Below are 19335 nucleotides of genomic sequence, written 5' to 3'. Positions count from 1 at the left end.
GAACTTTGTCGCATAGAGCAGAATGACATTACAAAATCAATTACCAGCAGCTAATAGGTGACACCAATTATTGTTTTACAAAAACCGAATGTCATGATGAGGATCTGTTCTGATTTCAAGGCAATAATGTGCAGGCCATAATACATGCATCTCAAATTCCAAAATCGAAAGGACCAATGTATACATTAGCTGGCAGTGTATATTTGGAACAATTATGTGCTGTTCTTGGCCAAATTAAAGGAGCTACTTCACAAACTGTTATGGATCGGAACAACCTGTACCTGGAACATTGAACGCCAATGTGCATTTGACAAACTAAGATAAAGTTTACTAGGTACCAGATTTCTTGCCACATTTGATCCCAATAAAATCTTAATTATTGCAACAGATTCTTCCAAATATGAGATCATCACAGACTTGTCATATAAACAATATTGTTTCGAGAGGGTGATCATATTCACATCCAAACACTGACAGCTGCTCAGAGGAATTATAATCAAACTGAAAAGGAAGGTCTTACTGTTATCTTAGCTGCAAAAAAGTTTCACGAGAACATTTACTGCCAAAGATTCATTCTGCGTATGGACCACAAACTAGTGATAGCTACATTTGGACCAAATAATACTGTCCCTTCCAGAACAGCTCAATGCCTGCAGCACTGGGCAATGCTTTTGTCAAACTATAATTATGAAATTGTTTTCTGGTCCATAGGTCAATATTCAAACCAGACTTGCTATAACGACTGTCAATAGGGCAAGATAAAATAAAACTGATTCTTCTGCTGATATATGACTGCTTCAGATTTCAGAAGTAAGGACACAGCTGAAAATTTTCCACTGAATTCCAACTTGATTGCAAAACTTGTGCCAAAGGCCTTCAGATAAAAAGTTAAACTATCAATCAGAAATTAAATCATTTTGGAACACGAGACATGTTCTCACTATCTATAAATGTGTCATTCTGGTACATTCAGAATAAGAAAAGATACAAATGATTCATGAAATGCTGAAATCGAAAACCGAACGTGCTTAAAATGATACATTAATGTCATTGAGACATTGTACATGTCAAATGCATTGCTCCTGAAAGCACTGATGGAGATGTAAATAACGCTTATGCAAGAAATACTGATCACTCCCCCACGATAATATTTTCTGTGGCCACAGGCATAAGGACACTCGTCATGTTTACATATTGACTATGCTGGACCATTTTTAGGAAGCTATCTGCCGACTGTCATCAACGCATTTCTGAAATTTCTGTATGTGATAAAAACTTCTATGAACACTGTCAAGAGCTGTCAAAATCAAAATTTTGGTACAATGGCATTAAATTTTCTTAACAGAAGTTCAAATTTTTGGGTTCAGAAATGTCATGTCAGATTTCCAAAACCGTACTATTTCACACTGAAGCAAATGGACTCGCTGAAAGATTTGTGAGGACATTCACATTTCATATGATAAAATTTACCTAGCAGTACAATGATAATGCACTCCACATGATACAAAATCTACAGCAGAAAAATTGCATGTGAGATCACATCATACTGTAACATCAATACTGAAGTTACTTGTGCATCCACAAATCAAGCACTGACAACAGTCGAGACAAAAATTTTTTGAAGTCAATCATCAGGTAATTATTACCATCTACATAAATGGAGAGCAGTAATGGGTACCAGTGAAAGCAATGCAACAGCTTGAGAACTTATTGTACAGTGTCCAAACTAATACTGTTATAACACTGAAACCCAGTAACCAAATGAAGCCACGCTACATGAATGCACATATAGGCAAAACTCTTGGTCCCCCCCCCCCCCCCAATACTCACACGACTCAACTGACTCTTGGGACCTGCAGTTGTAGCCAGCAGCCACCTCTGTCTTTGTCACTAGCAGCAGAGCTCAGTTGTAGCATAATGGCGATGTCCTAGACCTAGCTGGATATAGTACCCCACCACACAGACGAGGGGATGGATGACAGCAGAACGGATTAGCTTGATCGACTGCCCCCTCACCGAGATTTTGGGTAAAGTTTTCGATGGGTGCCAAAGGTAAAAGTCAGAGGGAGGACCATACTCTTATGTCGACAAGCACTGAGATATGCGAAGCTAATGAAGTAGACAGATGCTGTGTCCGCCAGTACATATGGTACACAAAAAATGCAGAGGGCACTGCAAGGCAAGGCCGTGTCCAGTATGGCACCATGTAGTTATGTTTGAACACTATAAAGGGTGCATATAAAAGACTATATTATGTATCTGCCTGTTATTCAAATAGTCCTATTCATTTGCCTCAATTATGGTCCGCCACCATAGACAGCAGTCAAAACACAGACTACATCTTACTTCCACATGCCATCAGACAAATAGTTCACAAATTAACATTCACCCACCAATCACAGATTTAAGCAGATGCACAGTTCCACTCAGTCAGTTTCTCCATTGTCTCTTGGTGGCACAGTTTGTGTGTGTGTTTATTAACATCCTGGACTTATCTCCTGTCACTGTCAGCACAGAGTGTATACACGGACAAGGAAAAAAAATTCCTGGATTTCTCCCGGATTTCCTGGTTAAAAATACACTTTCTCCAGAGTGAAAACATACTTTTTCCCTGTTAACTGACAGTATTTGTTCTCTGGGAACCGTATAACTTATCAGTCCTTTGAACAGTTATGGTTTTATACATGGGCGTAGAATTTCCTGGTGCTTTAGAAAACAAATCACAGGGAAAAAAACACTTTTGAAAAGATCTTTAAAGTGCAGCAACATGTGCGCTGCATGTTTTCGTATTATGAAAGTATAAATTGGAATTCCACCAAACACCGCATGTTACTTTCCGAAGCATTGAAATCGACATTGCGATGCACTTTTGTAAGACAGTCATAGCTTACATCACATGATCTCGCCAGCCGATGACAGTGGGTATTCAGAGCTTAGGACATGTGACGTAGTCAGCTAATAGCAACATCACTGTTAAGTAGCGCGAACACACAAACAGGAAAAGTTAATGGTTTAAATTAATACACATAGTGTTGCTACACGAAAAGCAAAGCTTTCACATATAATATTGGTCTATAAGATTAATATGCTGCAAGAGAAGCTTTCACATATAATTTTGGTCTTCTATGTGTGTATTACAATTTAAGATATATCACACAAACGTGCGAATAAAATTTTTAATACCAACATAAATGTCTGATCTTCTGTGCTCGAAATTCATCTAAATGGCTCGTCATCAAAGAGTTGATTTTTAAATGAGAATCAAACGGTCTGTGATTTAAGAAATTCAGCGTACATTCACACGCATAGTTCAACTTCTGTAAAAGGAAATTTACTTTGATAGTAACGCTTTTCAAGCCGCCATTAGGAATAAATATTTTTCCCGTGACATGTTAGACATAGGTTCATTTCTGCACCTGCCAGAGAGCACCAGATGACAGGCGTCACCGAGCTTGCGCAGCTACGATGTCGTAGGGCGCCCATATGTTCATACGTGTAAAACATTAAAAGATCTTACATTATGTCATAAAAGAAACAAGTCATCAGAGGACACTCCAAGAGCATCGGAATTATGTGACTCATACTAAATGTGCACATTTAAAAATGTACATTTGTACGTCCAGATTCCCAGTAAAGTAGGCCACGACCTCATATTAAGCTTTTCAATGTGGTTTATGGTATGTACATTTTCTTGGAGTACCAATACTGTGTTATGTCATGTTTGGTTGTTTATTACAGCATAATACCATACAAGCTAGAAGTTGAAAACGTGCACTTGAAATGCAGTGAACAGTGTGTGTGGAATTCAACACTTCGCTTCAAATATATTGTGCGCCTCAGCGGAAAAGATTAATAAAAGAAAATTTCTTTAGCAAACTGGCAAAAATAACTTCATTGTTCTGCAAGGCAATTAATGCTTGACTGTCAGAAAGGTGGAAATAAAATAAAATCTGAAAGTAATAACACATTTTAGCCTTCCGTAATTATGTGAATGTATTTTAATTCACTTGAAAGCTCCCAGCCACAGAAATCTGTTTTGTTTCCATATGACGTGAGAGCTGTAAACGAAGAGGAAACAGCAAAATCACTAAATGTTAAATACAGGTCAGGTTGAGACTACCCACTTCTCCATTGTAAGTCAAGACTGCCTCTGCCCCCCCCCCCCTCCCCCACCGCACCATCGAGCGTTTGAGATAGGACGTAAAAAATTTTAAAAAATCAAATTTTCAAAAATGTGTTCATTTTGTAGCACACATCTTTCTGAAGAGTCTGATGCATAAAACATGTGTTCAAGGAAATGTAGGACATGTTATTTGGTCTTAAGTGTGCCAAAGTGCAGTGCCCCACCTCTTAACACAGCATTCTCCTATCGCATGACACTGTATTTCACTCTGTGGAATTGAAACGTGTGTATTTTGTAATGGATGCCATCAAACTGTATTCAGGACAGTGGAAATTAAGATGTCCTGTGGTGCCTCTCCTGCTTACAGTCCGCCGGTTTGACATACTGTCTTTTTCTTAAAAAAAAAAAAAAAAAAAAAAAAAAAAAAAAAAAAAAAAAAAAAAACCCTCCTCAGAATATTTGCACTCTTTATTCGCTATCAGCTAACAACTCGCTGCTTTGTGTGACACAAAACTAAATATAGGATACATAACACCAGTAAAGACATGAGACAAGCAAGACAATACACATTTCTTCAATCCTTAACTCCTAGATTTTTTTTCTCTCTAATCTTGCTACAGCTTTACATAGCATTCTTTCCTTTCTGCGAAAGAATCTATTACCTCCGCAAAGTTCGTCAAATGTTTTGCTACATGAAAAATCGAAATGTCACTGTCTAATACTGAAAAAGCTGTTAATACAAATAAGACCCAAGACTGGTGTGGTTTCTCGGTCTGATTACATCTATTTTGTCACTGTCTGCTAGATAAAACAAAACAGGCCTTTCTAATACTGCAACAATTGTAACACACATCAAATAAACGAGACTGTTTTGACACACATGGTCATTTTTATAACGGCAGAATATACACTCCTGGAAATGGAAAAAAGAACACATTGACACCGGTGTGTCAGACCCACCATACTTGCTCCGGACACTGCGAGAGGGCTGTACAAGCAATGATCACACGCACGGCACAGCGGACACACCAGGAACCGCGGTGTTGGGCCGTCGAATGGCGCTAGCTGCGCAGCATTTGTGCACCGCCGCCGTCAGTGTCAGCCAGTTTGCCGTGGCATACGGAGCTCCATCGCAGTCTTTAACACTGGTAGCATGCCGCGACAGCGTGGACGTGAACCGCATGTGCAGTTGACGGACTTTGAGCGAGGGCGTATAGTGGGCATGCGGGAGGCCGGGTGGACGTACCGCCGAATTGCTCAACACGTGGGGCGTGAGGTCTCCACAGTACATCGATGTTGTCGCCAGTGGTCGGCGGAAGGTGCACGTGCCCGTCGACCTGGGACCGGACCGCAGCGACGCACGGATGCACGCCAAGACCGTAGGATCCTACGCAGTGCCGTAGGGGACCGCACCGCCACTTCCCAGCAAATTAGGGACACTGTTGCTCCTGGGGTATCGGCGAGGACCATTCGCAACCGTCTCCATGAAGCTGGGCTACGGTCCCGCACACCGTTAGGCCGTCTTCCGCTCACGCCCCAACATCGTGCAGCCCGCCTCCAGTGGTGTCGCGACAGGCGTGAATGGAGGGACGAATGGAGACGTGTCGTCTTCAGCGATGAGAGTCGCTTCTGCCTTGGTGCCAATGATGGTCGTATGCGTGTTTGGCGCCGTGCAGGTGAGCGCCACAATCAGGACTGCATACGACCGAGGCACACAGGGCCAACACCCGGCATCATGGTGTGGGGAGCGATCTCCTACACTGGCCGTACACCACTGGTGATCGTCGAGGGGACACTGAATAGTGCACGGTACATCCAAACCGTCATCGAACCCATCGTTCTACCATTCCTAGACCGGCAAGGGAACTTGCTGTTCCAACAGGACAATGCACGTCCGCATGTATCCCGTGCCACCCAACGTGCTCTAGAAGGTGTAGGTCAACTACCCTGGCCAGCAAGATCTCCGGATCTGTCCCCCATTGAGTATGTTTGGGACTGGATGAAGCGTCGTCTCACGCGGTCTGCACGTCCAGCACGAACGCTGGTCCAACTGAGGCGCCAGGTGGAAATGGCATGGCAAGCCGTTCCACAGGACTACATCCAGCATCTCTACGATCGTCTCCATGGGAGAATAGCAGCCTGCATTGCTGCGAAACGTGGATATACACTGTACTAGTGCCGACATTGTGCATGCTCTGTTGCCTGTGTCTATGTGGCTGTGGTTCTGTCAGTGTGATCATGTCATGTATCTGACCCCAGGAATGTGTCAATAAAGTTTCCCCTTCCTGGGACAATGAATTCACGGTGTTCTTATTTCAATTTCCAGGAGTGTAATTCACAAAGTACCAATATCAAGTGACTATTAAGCCTGCTACAAGTAAAAAAGCTTTATGTTAGGAAACAGTTTCACACTTCATTCATACGTTTCAGTTTCTCAAGCACGAGATTGAATAGTAGTAGTACAAAATTTTTAAATAAACTTGGAAACGTCATATTGTTCCACAATTTGTGTGATGTCCCCGTTTCTTCCCCTTCCTCGTTCTAACAAACAGTCTTGTTATCACTAATTCTGTAACTATTCCTGCCAGCGACAAAGCTTATTTGCCAGTTAACTTCACTAACTCTGACAGAATCATCGGTTTAGTTATCCCGCGATTATTCTCCGGTTAGGCATTGTGATATGTTCGTACAACGTGTTTTCTGCGCTACTTCCAGAATAGAACTTAAAGCAGCTGCTAGACAGGGACTGTACAACTAGCCCTTACTAGTATAGCAATCTGGCCAAAAATTTTCTGTCAAACTTTTCATTTTCTCGGATACACTGAGACAGTAATACGTAATCTTTCTTGCCTGTTATTTGTTTATTTCCACTCTGGTAGTCTGAATCTATGGATTTCACTAGTAATTATAACAATGCTCATCATTCGCAAATCCAAGCAACCACACAATCAGACAGCGGTTGGCTTTCATCCGTTCAGCCATACTCCGCTCAGCTCATATAGCCCCTTTTATCTGTAGAAAAGTTTGTTTCTACATGCGACGAGGATTCTCCTGACAGAGACATCATATACACTATGCACGCATTCACAAATCAACTTCATTCAGAAATAAACTTAGAACGCATTCAAAAATGTTCAAAAACCGACAGGGATGCGTTTCAAAGTCATAAGAATAATCGATAGACTAACGTGCGTTCGATGCTAGGCGCTTTGTGAAACACATTTGCCGCGGTCCATTTAGTACATGTCGGACCCGCGTGTCGCCACTGTGTGATCGCAGACCGAGCGCCACCACAAGGCAGGTCTCGAGATACGATATAGCACTCGCCCCAATTGTACGACGACTTTGCTAGTGACTACACTGACGAAGCCTTTCTCTCATTTGCCGAGAGACAGTTAGAATAGCCTTCAGCTAAGTCTTTGGCTATGACCTAGCAAGGCGCCATTAGCCTTACATAGTTTGATAGCTATCGTATGAAATGTCTCATCAAAGGATAAAAGGTAAGTATTCGAGGAGCTGCATACTTTTCTTATTAGAATTCACTACTTATCCTGTTCCAGAATTCACGCCCGTCTGCGTTAGATAGCGTGCCTTTCGGCCTCCTTTATCTACAAGGTGTTGGCACATTTACCAACACATCATCCTCCTCGGTCTCTACACAGCTCCATACGAATTTTCCACTGTTCATAGCAATGCTGCAGATCATTTTCGGTAAGTCCATACATTACTTCCGTCGCTTTTTCTTTTACTGCTTCAACAGTCTCAAATCTAGTTCATTTCAAAGCTGACTTGACTTTAGGGAAAAGAAAAAAGTCACAGGGGGCCAAATCAGGTGAGTAGGGTGGATGATCTAAGATGGGAATGTTGTGTTTTGCCAAAAATGTCTTCACTGACAATGCACTGTGAGCTGGGGCATTGTCTTGGTGAAGGATCCATGACTTTTTTCTCCACAAATCGTTCCGTTTTCTCCGTACTCGCTCACGTAGGGTAGCCAGGACGCTAATGTAGTAATGCTAATTCACTGTTTGTCCCTCTGGTACCCAATCAATGTGCACAATCCCTTTGATGTCAAAAAAAACAATCATCATTGCCTTGAATTTCGATTTTGACATTCGTGCTTTTTTTTGTCGTGGAGAACCAGGAGTTTTCCAATGCATCGATTGGCGTTTAGTTTCGGGATCGTAAGTAAAAAACCACGATTCATCGCAAGCAATAACATTTTGTAAGAAGGTGGGATCACTTTCAATGTTTTCCAGGATGTCAGAACAAATCATTCTTCGGCGTTCCTTCTGTTCAATTGTGAGACACTTTGGAACCATTTTTGAACACACTTCGTTCATGTTGAAACTTTCATGAAGAATTTGCCTAACACTTTCCTTGTCAACTCCTGTTAACTCAGACACTGCTCCGATTGTTAAATGGCGATCTTGTCGAACAAGTTTACCGATTTTTTCAATGTTTGCATCAGTTTTTGCTGACAATGGTCTGCCAGTGCGAGTGTCATCACTGGTGTCTTCGCGGCCATCTTTAAATTGTTTAAACCACTCAAACACTTGTGTTCGCGATAAACAATCATCGCCGTAGACTTGTTGTGACATTACAAACGTTTCACTTGCAGATTTTCCTAGTTTGAAACAAAATTTGATGTTAACACGCTGTTCTTTCTGTACACTCAACATTTTCCGATGCACAGACAAAACGTCAACTACTTAAAACAGACGCCACGGGCAGACTGAGTGCAGGAGGCAGATGAAACTCGAGCAGTAGGCGGAGCGAGAGTCACGTGACAGGCCACGCGACTTTCAGCCTTATTGCATTCGTTTTATTGTTTCACCAGTACTAGTCCGGTTTTTTTCTAGCCATACCTCGTATCCTTTGTTAGAGTATCGGTTCTTACCAGTGAAAAATTACAAAAATGTAACTGAAAACAGAAACAATAACAAATTCCCAGAATTCTAAAAAATTCCTGGGTTTTTCCCGGTTTTCTCCCAGATGAAAAACTTCCCGGGTTTTTCCCAGATCTCCCGAGTCGTATACACCCTGCAGCAGAGCCAGACTGGGCATACTTTTAGTTTAGTTAGATACTGTTCAGTGGAATCAGAAACTACACCAGTGCTCAAAGTAAGATCTGTGACTTCTTGCCATATCTCATCTTCATACTCAATTTACGTACTATATAAAATTGTAATAAATTATTGTTAATTATATCTTAGCCTGTGTTGCTTTAAATTTTTCTTCCCATCTTGTTTTCCCGGTGACAGACCTGATTAGTTGTTACATGCTTAGCAAGTCACTTCAATAACAGGAACTACAGTCTGTTATAGTGTGTTTTCCTTCTGCCACCTTTATGTTGGATTCCATGCTTATATATATGGTGAATGCACCAGGACACGCCCCCCCTACCCCCCCCCCCCTCCCCCCCTGCCACCGCCACCACCACCAACAATAATTATGAGATCTTCCAAGGAGAACAACTGTTGCAGGGTGTTTGCTTTCAAACATTTAACATCATACACATCAATGGCCATCTGTTTGCTGGAGCATAAAACGTGACTGATCTGAAAAGGCCACTTGTCACCACTCAGTGGACGTCCATTTGCAATATTAGCATTCAAATTCCAGCCTTCATCACTGATGGACAGCACTCAGCATGGGAGCATGAACCAGGCTGTTGCTGAGGAGACCCAAACGCTGCAACAGTCATTGAACGGTCATTGAGGAGACACAGTAGTGCATGTGTGTGCATCAGTGCCCCAACAAATATTAAAAGAAATGAATGTTGATAAAAAGAACTCACAATGTTATACTGGGAGGAGTAAACCTAGAAAATGACACTCATTCACTCCTATCTCACTCACATTGACCCACACAGTCACTCTACCTCAAATGCCATGAAACAAAGGAGGAATAGTGAAAGTTCTATAACTGGGATTAAAAAACAAGTAAAATGACATACGAGCTAAACCAATGGCACAGGGAAATGTGACTGGCTGACGACTTAAAACATGGGTGACTCAGTCAGCCTGACCCCATGTTAAGAATATCTCCTTGAATTTTTTGGAAAAGAGTTGGACACATTATAAAACCTTAAAACTCTTAACCATATTCATCTAAAAGTCACTTAGTACTGAGTGAAAATCTACTGCTGCTCTCTGGTCTGACAATAAAACACAGTCTAGTAAAATGTGGAGCACAGTGATCTGTACACCTTAAGTGCCACAAACTGGAGAGTCCTCTCATCAGAGCAAGAAGCCATGCTCAGAGGGCTGCAGCCAATGCGAAGACAAGTAAAGAGGATCTTATCCCATCTTCGTGGCCAAAAGGACGTACATCACGGCTGCACCAAAGACTTTAATAAAAGCTACTTATCATCTCTCACTTCTAAACACTCATATTCTCAACAATAAATGACTGTACCTCAACAGTGAGATGAGTGCACATACTGAACTGAGTGCGGATTTCGATGCCTCCTTGCATGCTACATCTGTCCTTTTGTTGCCCTTAACACCCATGTGCCCTGGTACCCAGAAGCGAGAGACCACCTTCCCTACCCATTGTAGTTCGAGGACAGTGTCCTGAATATTCTAGACTACTTAATCTGCTGTGTACAAGTGTTGTAGAGACTGAGGGGCACTCACGAGTGCTAAATTCATTGCGTGTTCAGATTATCTAAGCACATCTCACCTGTTTCAGCACCTACTTCTTAAGTACTTCTTAAGTAATAGAACCCAGTACATTGTCCTCGACGGTGTGTGTTCATCGGAGGTGAGGGTATCATCTGGAGTGCCCCAGGGAAGTGTGGTAGGTCTGCTGTTGTTTTCTATCTACATAAATGATCTTTTGGATAGGGTGGATAGGAATGTGCGGCTGTTTGGTGATGATGCTGTGGTGTACGGGAAGGTGCCGTCGTTGGGTGACTGTAGAAGGATACAAGATGACTTGGACAGGATTTGTGATTGGTGTAAAGAATGGCAGCTAACTCTAAATATAGTTAAATATAAATTAATGCAGATGAATAGGAAAAAGAATCCTGTAATGTTTGAATACTCCATTAGTAGTGTAGCGCTTGACACAGTCACGTCGATTAAATATTTGGGCATAACATTGCAGAGCGATATGAAGTGGGACAAGCATGTAATGGCAGTTGTGGGGAAGGCGGATAGTCATCTTCGGTTCATTGGTAGAATTTTGGGAAGATGTGGTTCATCTGTAAAGGAGACTGCTTATAAAACACTAATAAGACCTATCCTTGAGTACTGCTTGAGTGTTTGGGATCCCTACAGGTCAGGTTGAGGGAGGACATAGAAGCAATTCAGAGGTGGGCTGCTAGATTTGTTACTGGTAGGTTTGATCATCACGCGAGTGTTACGGAAATGCTTCAGGAACTCGGGTGGGAGTCTCTAGAGGAAAGGAGGCATTCTTTTCGTGAATCGCTACTGAGGAAATTTAGAGAACCAGCGTTTGAGGCTGACTGCAATACAATTTTACTGCCGCCAACTTACATTTCGCGGAAAGACCACAAAGATAAGCTAAGAGGGATTAGGGCTCGTACAGAGGCATATAGGCAGTCATTTTTCCCTCGTTCTGTTTGGGAGTGGAACAGGGAGAGAAGATGCTAGTTGTGGTACGAGGTACCCTCCGCGACACACCGTATGGTGGATTGCGGAGTATGTATGCAGATGTAGATGTACAAGATTGCATATAATTCTGCGGCAAAGACAGTAAAGTCTCAAAGCAGTCAGATATTGAGGACACGGGCAGGGAAAACAACAGAGCAATCAAGGGAATCTCCCGTTTTGACCCACCTGTAAAGATAGCTTAGAATTCTGGCGCTGAGATAAAATGTCATAAAATAATGTATTAAAAATATATGCAGGAGTGAAACCCCTTCTTTATTTCACTAAATCTAAAATTACTCTGGGTCTCTGCAGTAACCAGGGCGGCAAGCAGCTAAAACCCAATTCTGGGGGTGTACTTGCTCCATACCAAGTGACTCCAGCACACACTGCATGCAGAGCCCAAATGGCCTTGTTGAGCCCAAATGGCCTTGTTACTCATGGACTATTGGAGAAAAGGTATTCCAGATGCAGATGAGCTACAGTATGGTACGCAGGCAAATTCCGTGCTGTGAGGAACTTACGCGCCTAACATACCATGAGGAGATGCCGCTGGATGGAGATTGGCAGTTCTCCTGCCTCAGAGAGGACTACAATAGCTTGGAGTCCTTTGTGCACCACGCATGAACTCACTAAAGAGCTGTGAGCCCCCTTGGGGGCAGTGGGGGGGAGGAGGGGTTATGTGGCTGGTCCTATAAGCACCCGTAGCCAGCCTAATCCTCTCATGGTAGATAGCATCAATGATCTTCAGATAAAAAGGCCTTGCTGATCCATACACTGTGACCTACACTCTAGCTGCGAACACATGAAAGCCCTATAAAACTGGAGGAGACATGCCTTGTCTGCTCCCTAAGACCTGTGGTTAAGCACCTTATGGTATTCAGTGCCATCTGGGTTCTGGATTTCAGGTCTCTCAGGTGTGGTAACCACGACAATTTGGAGTTGAAAATGAGGCCCAGAAACCTCACTTAGTCTTTATAAAGTAGACAGGTGTCCCTCAGCTAATTAAAAAATATGGCAAGAATGGTTAAAATGACACAAACACACACACACACACACACACACACACACACACACTTACCTGCATAAAACTGCAAACCCCTCTTTGCAGCCCACTCCTCTAGTCTCTGCACTTGGAAACTGACAAGTCGCTGTTGCAACACTGGAGGAGGAATAGAAAACTGCAAGAAAGCCTTTTAGAAGGCTCCTTACAAAAAATGTTATACTATTTATGGATATGGCAAAGAAGGTAACGCTTAAAACACTGAGGAACATTATTCTCCTGCTCAAAACGATCCAACAATGACTAACTCGGAACCTAAAAAAACTACTTAAGACAGCAAAGACTCTATGAAGATGGGGAGGTGGTCATGAAAGCCCCATTGGTGCAGTTCCTCTAGAACACTGTCTTCAAGTAATGTCATACTCCTTATTAAAGACAAAAACTGTATCGAGACAGTGATGTTTACATAGGAAAGCCTACTGAACAGCCATCTCTAGCAGAGTCAGGTTGATGACAGCGGACCGAAATCTCTGGAAGCCACAATGAGAGTGGCTAAGGATTTCTATGGCCTCCAACAACCAGACCTGAGAATTGTTAACCATTCACTCCAGGATCTTTTTGATAGAACTCCATACGGCAACACTCTGATAACTACTGGGACATGTGCAGTCCTTTCCTAGTTTTAGGAGAGGTATCAAAACTGCCTTTCTGCATGAGTTAGAGATGTGACCTGTGCCACTTCAAATTAAAACATTCTAAGAGGATTTCTTTTGAAGCTGTGAGCAAATGTCAAAGCATGCTGTCCTGGATTTGTGACTGGGTGCAGTATCACGAGTCTCAGCCAGTGCTGATTCCAGCTCTCACATGGAGAAAGGGCAGAATTGTTGAATCTGAAGTCCAACTTGCCCCTATCTACAGTCGCATGGTAGTAGCAAAAAGTCCGACCTCGGCTTGCAGTGACATTCGTCATTGCAAAATTTGCAAAATGCTCTACCCTCGTCTAAGCAATGTCTCCAGGTGTTTGGAGACACCCCTCTTTCAGTACTGCTGCTGCTGATAAACAACTGTGTTTACCAAAGTCTTTCCGATTGCTTACATTACTTTTTTAACACAAATGGAATTGTGAACAGAGTCTAGGAACGCTTGCCATGACCTTTTCTTGCTCTTCTTAATTACATATTGAGCCTTGACTCTCGGGACTCAAAAGGCTGTGAGGTTGTCCACTGTTGGGCATTATTTAAACTATTGATGAGCCACATACTTGTCCCAGGTTGCTGAGCAGCACTCATTGGTCCACCAAAGTACAGGTTGCCTCCTAAGATGCACTGAGGACTTTGGGATGGATAAGTCAGCAGCACGATGCATCACTCATGTGCTGTGGTCCAGCCAATCCTGGAAGCTGTCAAGTGTTCAAACACAGCCAGCTGGCTGAGCAATTAGTGATAGGAACAACCAAAAGGAAACAATAGATTCATTCAGCTGTTGGAAAACAGTTGACTCATTTGGTTGTAGTCTTACATATCGGTTGAATTATTCATTCATTCTTTTGACAAACCAGTCTGTGGGAACAGACAGAGACTTATGTCAGTCTTTTGTCTTATTCAAACCTGGTGAGTGAAAGCATTCATATAACAGCCACAACCAATGGAGAAATCTTTCAATCCAGTGTCTCACACTGAGTGAAACCACTTAAATCCAGTGAAAACCACTTAAACCCTGTCAGTGATTGAGTGGGTGGGTGAAAACATTCATATAACAGACATGGCCATGGAGATTAGTTTCATTCAGCTGTTTTTGATTTAATGTGCACCAACGAAGCTCAAAATCAGTTTACCTGTAACTGTAGAGAAATGTGATAAAACAGCGAATAAATGACTGCTTACATGAAATCCTCTCAGAAGTAGAAGTATGTGTGGGACTAAAATTGGCAGAACGTGGAGGAAAAGTAGGTAACTCAATTATTTTCTTCAAAGGAAGAAACTATGTGAAACAATACAATGTCATGACGTCTGTACAATGTGGTTACAAAATGTAGCATACTGCAGACCTGCAAGGCTAAATTATAGCCTTTGATTTTTATTAAGGGGCAAGTGAAGCTTTGGAGAAGGAAACAAAGTTGTGAGTTTGGGTGGTTTTAGGTTTTTAAAAGAAGTTTTGTGGTGAAAACAGGAGGCTGGTATTTGATAGCTTTTTTATTTACATTTCACACATGGAGGGTAAAAGAAGAGAAAATTTTGGTTTATGGTGTAATGATGATAAACAGAAAAACTTTCTGAACAGGCCTCTCACGCTCCAAAGCAAATGAAAAGAGATGACTTTCACCATAGGATACACTCATCCAGAATTGGGGTATTTTTTTGAAAGACGATAAAACTGTGTGTCTGGCTTCCACTTACCATAGAGCACAAGTAATATTTGTCTCCAGACAGCAGGACAATGGTATTAAAATAAACATTCAATATTCTTCTGTACTAGAGGACTACAGTTGTAATATACAATTTGTGAACCATGCTGACAGACTTAAGACCTGCTGATTACAACAACATGATAGTTACTGACACAACATCAGAAGTCCTATTAGAGAAAGAAAATGAAATACTCAAGGATGTTTACAATGGCTCAGTATGTAATAAATTAACATGGAACACAAAATGAACACAGTATGCACATCAAATTACAGAGGTAGGTGTTTTTTTTTTTTTTTTTTTTTTTTTTTTTTTTGAGCTAATGGGCACTCAACAGTGAAGTTATTACCCTCTTTAAAACAAAAAATGTGGATTAAGTCTAACAATCATTCACTCACTCTGATCTCACTCACATGTAGCCACACAATCACTATCTCACATGATTGAAGACAACTGATAGAGGGTAAATGTCCTACACTTGTGATTAAAACAGATGTAAAACCATTGAAGATCTAAAAGAAAGACACAGGGAAATGTGACTGGCTGATCACCTACAAAAAAGCACGGGCGAGGCAGCCACCCTGCTAACACATCTAGAACATCTCCCCAACATTTTAGGAAACAAGTTGGACATACCACAAAACCTTAAAACTCTCACCACATTCATGTGAATGTTATCTAATATACATGGTAGGTCTGTCAGCAACTCTGCTGCCGCCCTCTGGTCAGAAAATAAAACATAGTCTAATTAAATGTGCTGCACAATGATCTGTATGCCACAAGCACCACACATTGGAGGGCCTTATCACTGGAGCAAGAAGCCATGCATCATAAGGTTGTGGCCTATGTGAAAACGAGTAAAGAGAGAACCTCACCCCATCTGAGTGGCTGGAAGGAGGTACACCACTGCTGCATTCTGACTCTACGAGATGGAGCTTATCATCTGCCACTTCCAGTTAGACATCTTCCAATCATAGCATGATGCTGTACGTCAACGGTGAGACTATAGCATGCAGGGGATGGCACACTGAACTAACTGAAGATCAAGGCATGCCTACTTGGTTGCTATTACTGCCCTTTTGTTCCTAGCAATACCAATTGTGCCCTGGCAGCCAGCAGAAGGATACTTCCTTTCCTAGCCATTGTAGCCAGAGGAGGGCATCCTGGATATCTTTAAGTACTTTATCAGCTGGATACAAACATTGCAGAGACTGAAGGGCACACAGGGGGGTCTGAACAGAGAACTAATCTGTATGGCACATCTCATCTACTCCCGCACCCTCAAGATTGCTGGTAGTGAATTCAGGAGCCAACCGAATCTTAAGGACACGATCTAGGGAAACAACAGAGCAACCAACAGGGTGCCCCTATTTATACACGTCTGTCAAGATAGCTACATACTTGTGGTGCTCACTTAAAATGTTGGAAAATACTGCATTAAAAACAGAAGCAGGAATGCAGTCTCTCCTGTATTGCACTAAATCTAAAATCACCAACTGCACAGCAACCAGGATGGCTGTCAGTTACAACCCTGGATTTGAGCCTGTACATGCCCCACACCAAGGGACTCCAGCACACACTTTGCACGGATCCCAAATGGTCTCATTCCCTACGGGCGTATCATAAAGAGGTGTTCCACAGCTGGACAAGCAATGGCATGATATGCTGGGGAAGTGGGAATAGCGAGGAGCTGACATGCCTGACACATCATGACAAGCTGCCACCAGATGGTATGTGGTGGTTCACCAGCCTCATCACAAACAATGTGTATAGTGCTTGTCCTTTAAACGCTCATGGACAGCCTGATCCCCTCATGGTGTACAGCGTCAATGATTTTCATGTATGATGGCCACGCCGACTTTTACACTGTGCACCCATAGTCCAGCTGTGATTGAACGAAATACCTATACAACTGAAGCAGACATGCCCTGCCCGCTCCCGAAGACCTGTGGCTAAGACACTTCAAAATGTTCAATGCTTTCTGAGCCTTGCCTTCAGATCCTTCAGGTGTGGTAACCAAGACAGCTTGGAGTAAAAAAATGAGGCCCAAAAACAGGAAAAAGGGAGAACAGTGTTCCACATTCGCAATTCAGCTAAATTAAAAATACGAGAATGATTAAAATTTACACACAAACACTTCTCTGCAGAAAACATAAAACCAGTATTTGCAGCCCACTCCTCCAGTCTCTTCAATGTAAGCTGCAACTGACGAGTGCTGTTGCAATACTGGAGGAAGAGCAGAAAACTAGAAAATCATCCACAACTAAGGAGCGTTGAACAGGACTCCTTATTGCAATGACAAAGAGGAACACCGTTCTCCCGCTCTGAACTATTTGACAGAGCATCACCAACTCAGTACCGAAAAAAAAATGCTTTGATTAAAAAGGACCACATAAAGATGGGGAGATAGCCACATAAGTCCCACAGGTGGAGCTGCCCTAGAGCAAGGTGTCTCCAAGTAGTATCATACACCTTACTGATATAAAAAAAATATACCTACACAATGCTGTTTACATAGGAAAGCTGCCTCTGGCAAGGTAAAATTGTCAACAGTGGATCAAAATCTCCTGAATCCACAATGAGAGCGACATAGGAGAAACCTTGCCTCAAACATCCAGACGAGACGACAGTTAACCATTCACTCCATGGTGTTTTCCAATACACCTAGTTAAAGCTTCACTCTGGCAACTACTGGGACACGTTCGGTCCTTTCTCAGTTTCAGAAGAGGGATCAAAATTGCATACCTCTATGAATTGGGAAAGCTGCCTGTCTGCCACATTGGATTAAAACTTCATAAGAGGATTTTGTTGGACACTGGTGTCAAGTTAAGCAGCATGCTGTATTGTATTTGGTCAAGATTGGGCGCAGTATCATGAGAGACAGACAGTGCCGAATCCTGATCCCACATGGAGACAGGGCAGTTATAGGACTCAGAATTGTTAGACCTCAAGTCTAACTCTTTCCTTTCCATGGTGGCACAGTAATGACAAAACGCTGGATCCTGGCTATCAGTGGCAGCAGTCAGTGCAAAATGCTCTGCCTTTGTCTGTGCAATGTCTCCAGGTGGTGTTTGGAGACACCCCTGACCCAAAAATGCTGCTACACATAACCAACTGCCTTTACCAAAAATCCTCCTGATGGCTTCCCATACTGTAGTAAAAACAAGTGGAATGGTTTGTAGAGTCCAAGAACACTTGCCATGACTCTTTTTTTTTTTTTTTTTTGCTCTCCTTGATGATGCATCAAGCCTTCAGCCTCGCTAATCAAAAGACTGAGATTTTCTGCCATCGCGGGGCTCTTTAACTGTTAGAGCTGCATGCCTGACCTGAATGACTGAAAAGCACTGTTAAGCCCACAAGGGCACAGGTGGCCTCCTAGGATGAGAGGACTTTGGGATGGACAGGTCATTGGCATGGTGGATTCTGGTGTGATGTGGTCCACCCACTCCTGGAACGGCAAACACAGCCCACTTACCAAACATTGCCCAGTTGGCTCTGCAGATCATCCATCGTGGCTGGGTCCTTCCAGGGAGAGCTCTAGCCACTAGATGAATATGCAGTGGGAAGTGGTCACTGGAATGAAAGTCGTCACTGACTTCCACTGAACTGAGTCTGCAGGGGCTGGAGAGCAGAGAGAGAGAGGTCGATGGCTGAAAGTGATACAGTAGCTGCACAAAAATGAGTGGGAGTGCCTGTGTTGGGAATGCACAGCTCGTGAGAAGTCAGGAAGCTCTCCAAACCCCAATCCTAAGGGCAGGCAGCGATCGAACCCCCACAATATGTGATCGGCACTGAAGTCTCCCAGTTGGAGAAATGGTCGGGGGAGTTGTTCTGTTAATACGTGGCAGAGTCAATCGCACTCTGTGGAGGTAAATAGAGTGAGCAAACAGTGATCCTCTGACATACATGAACTTGAACTGCAACCGCTTGCAGGTCAGTAGCTAGGGGAAGCATCCTTTTGCCCTTTCTCCAGTCAGGCCATCCTTGAGATACGACATATAGCCTCTCAGGAAGGGGGCATCAGACGCTTTAAAATGCATTTCCTGTAAACACAAGCACATGCACATTCCTGTGCTAGCAGTTTCAGTTTCTTTGCGTGTGACCTGAACCCAGTAATGTTTCATTGCAGTATGGAAGCCATTTTAACAGTGAGGTTTTAGTCTGTCTTTCCCTTCTTGTTCTGCCATG

At 42.8% G+C, this 19335-nt stretch overlaps 1 protein-coding gene across 1 annotated transcript in view; it reads right to left on the bottom strand.

Moving 5' to 3' along the window:
* Window positions 1-19335, bottom strand: part of LOC124555105 (AP-3 complex subunit mu-1) — a 163734-nt gene that overhangs the window by 89769 nt on the left and 54630 nt on the right. The gene's annotated exons all lie outside the window — the stretch shown is intronic.

This window comes from Schistocerca americana, chromosome X, assembly GCF_021461395.2.
Source record: "Schistocerca americana isolate TAMUIC-IGC-003095 chromosome X, iqSchAmer2.1, whole genome shotgun sequence".
Lineage (NCBI taxonomy): Eukaryota > Metazoa > Arthropoda > Insecta > Orthoptera > Acrididae > Schistocerca > Schistocerca americana.
The sequence above is the reverse complement of the archived record's forward strand: the minus strand, read 5'-3'. Positions and strand labels throughout refer to the sequence as shown.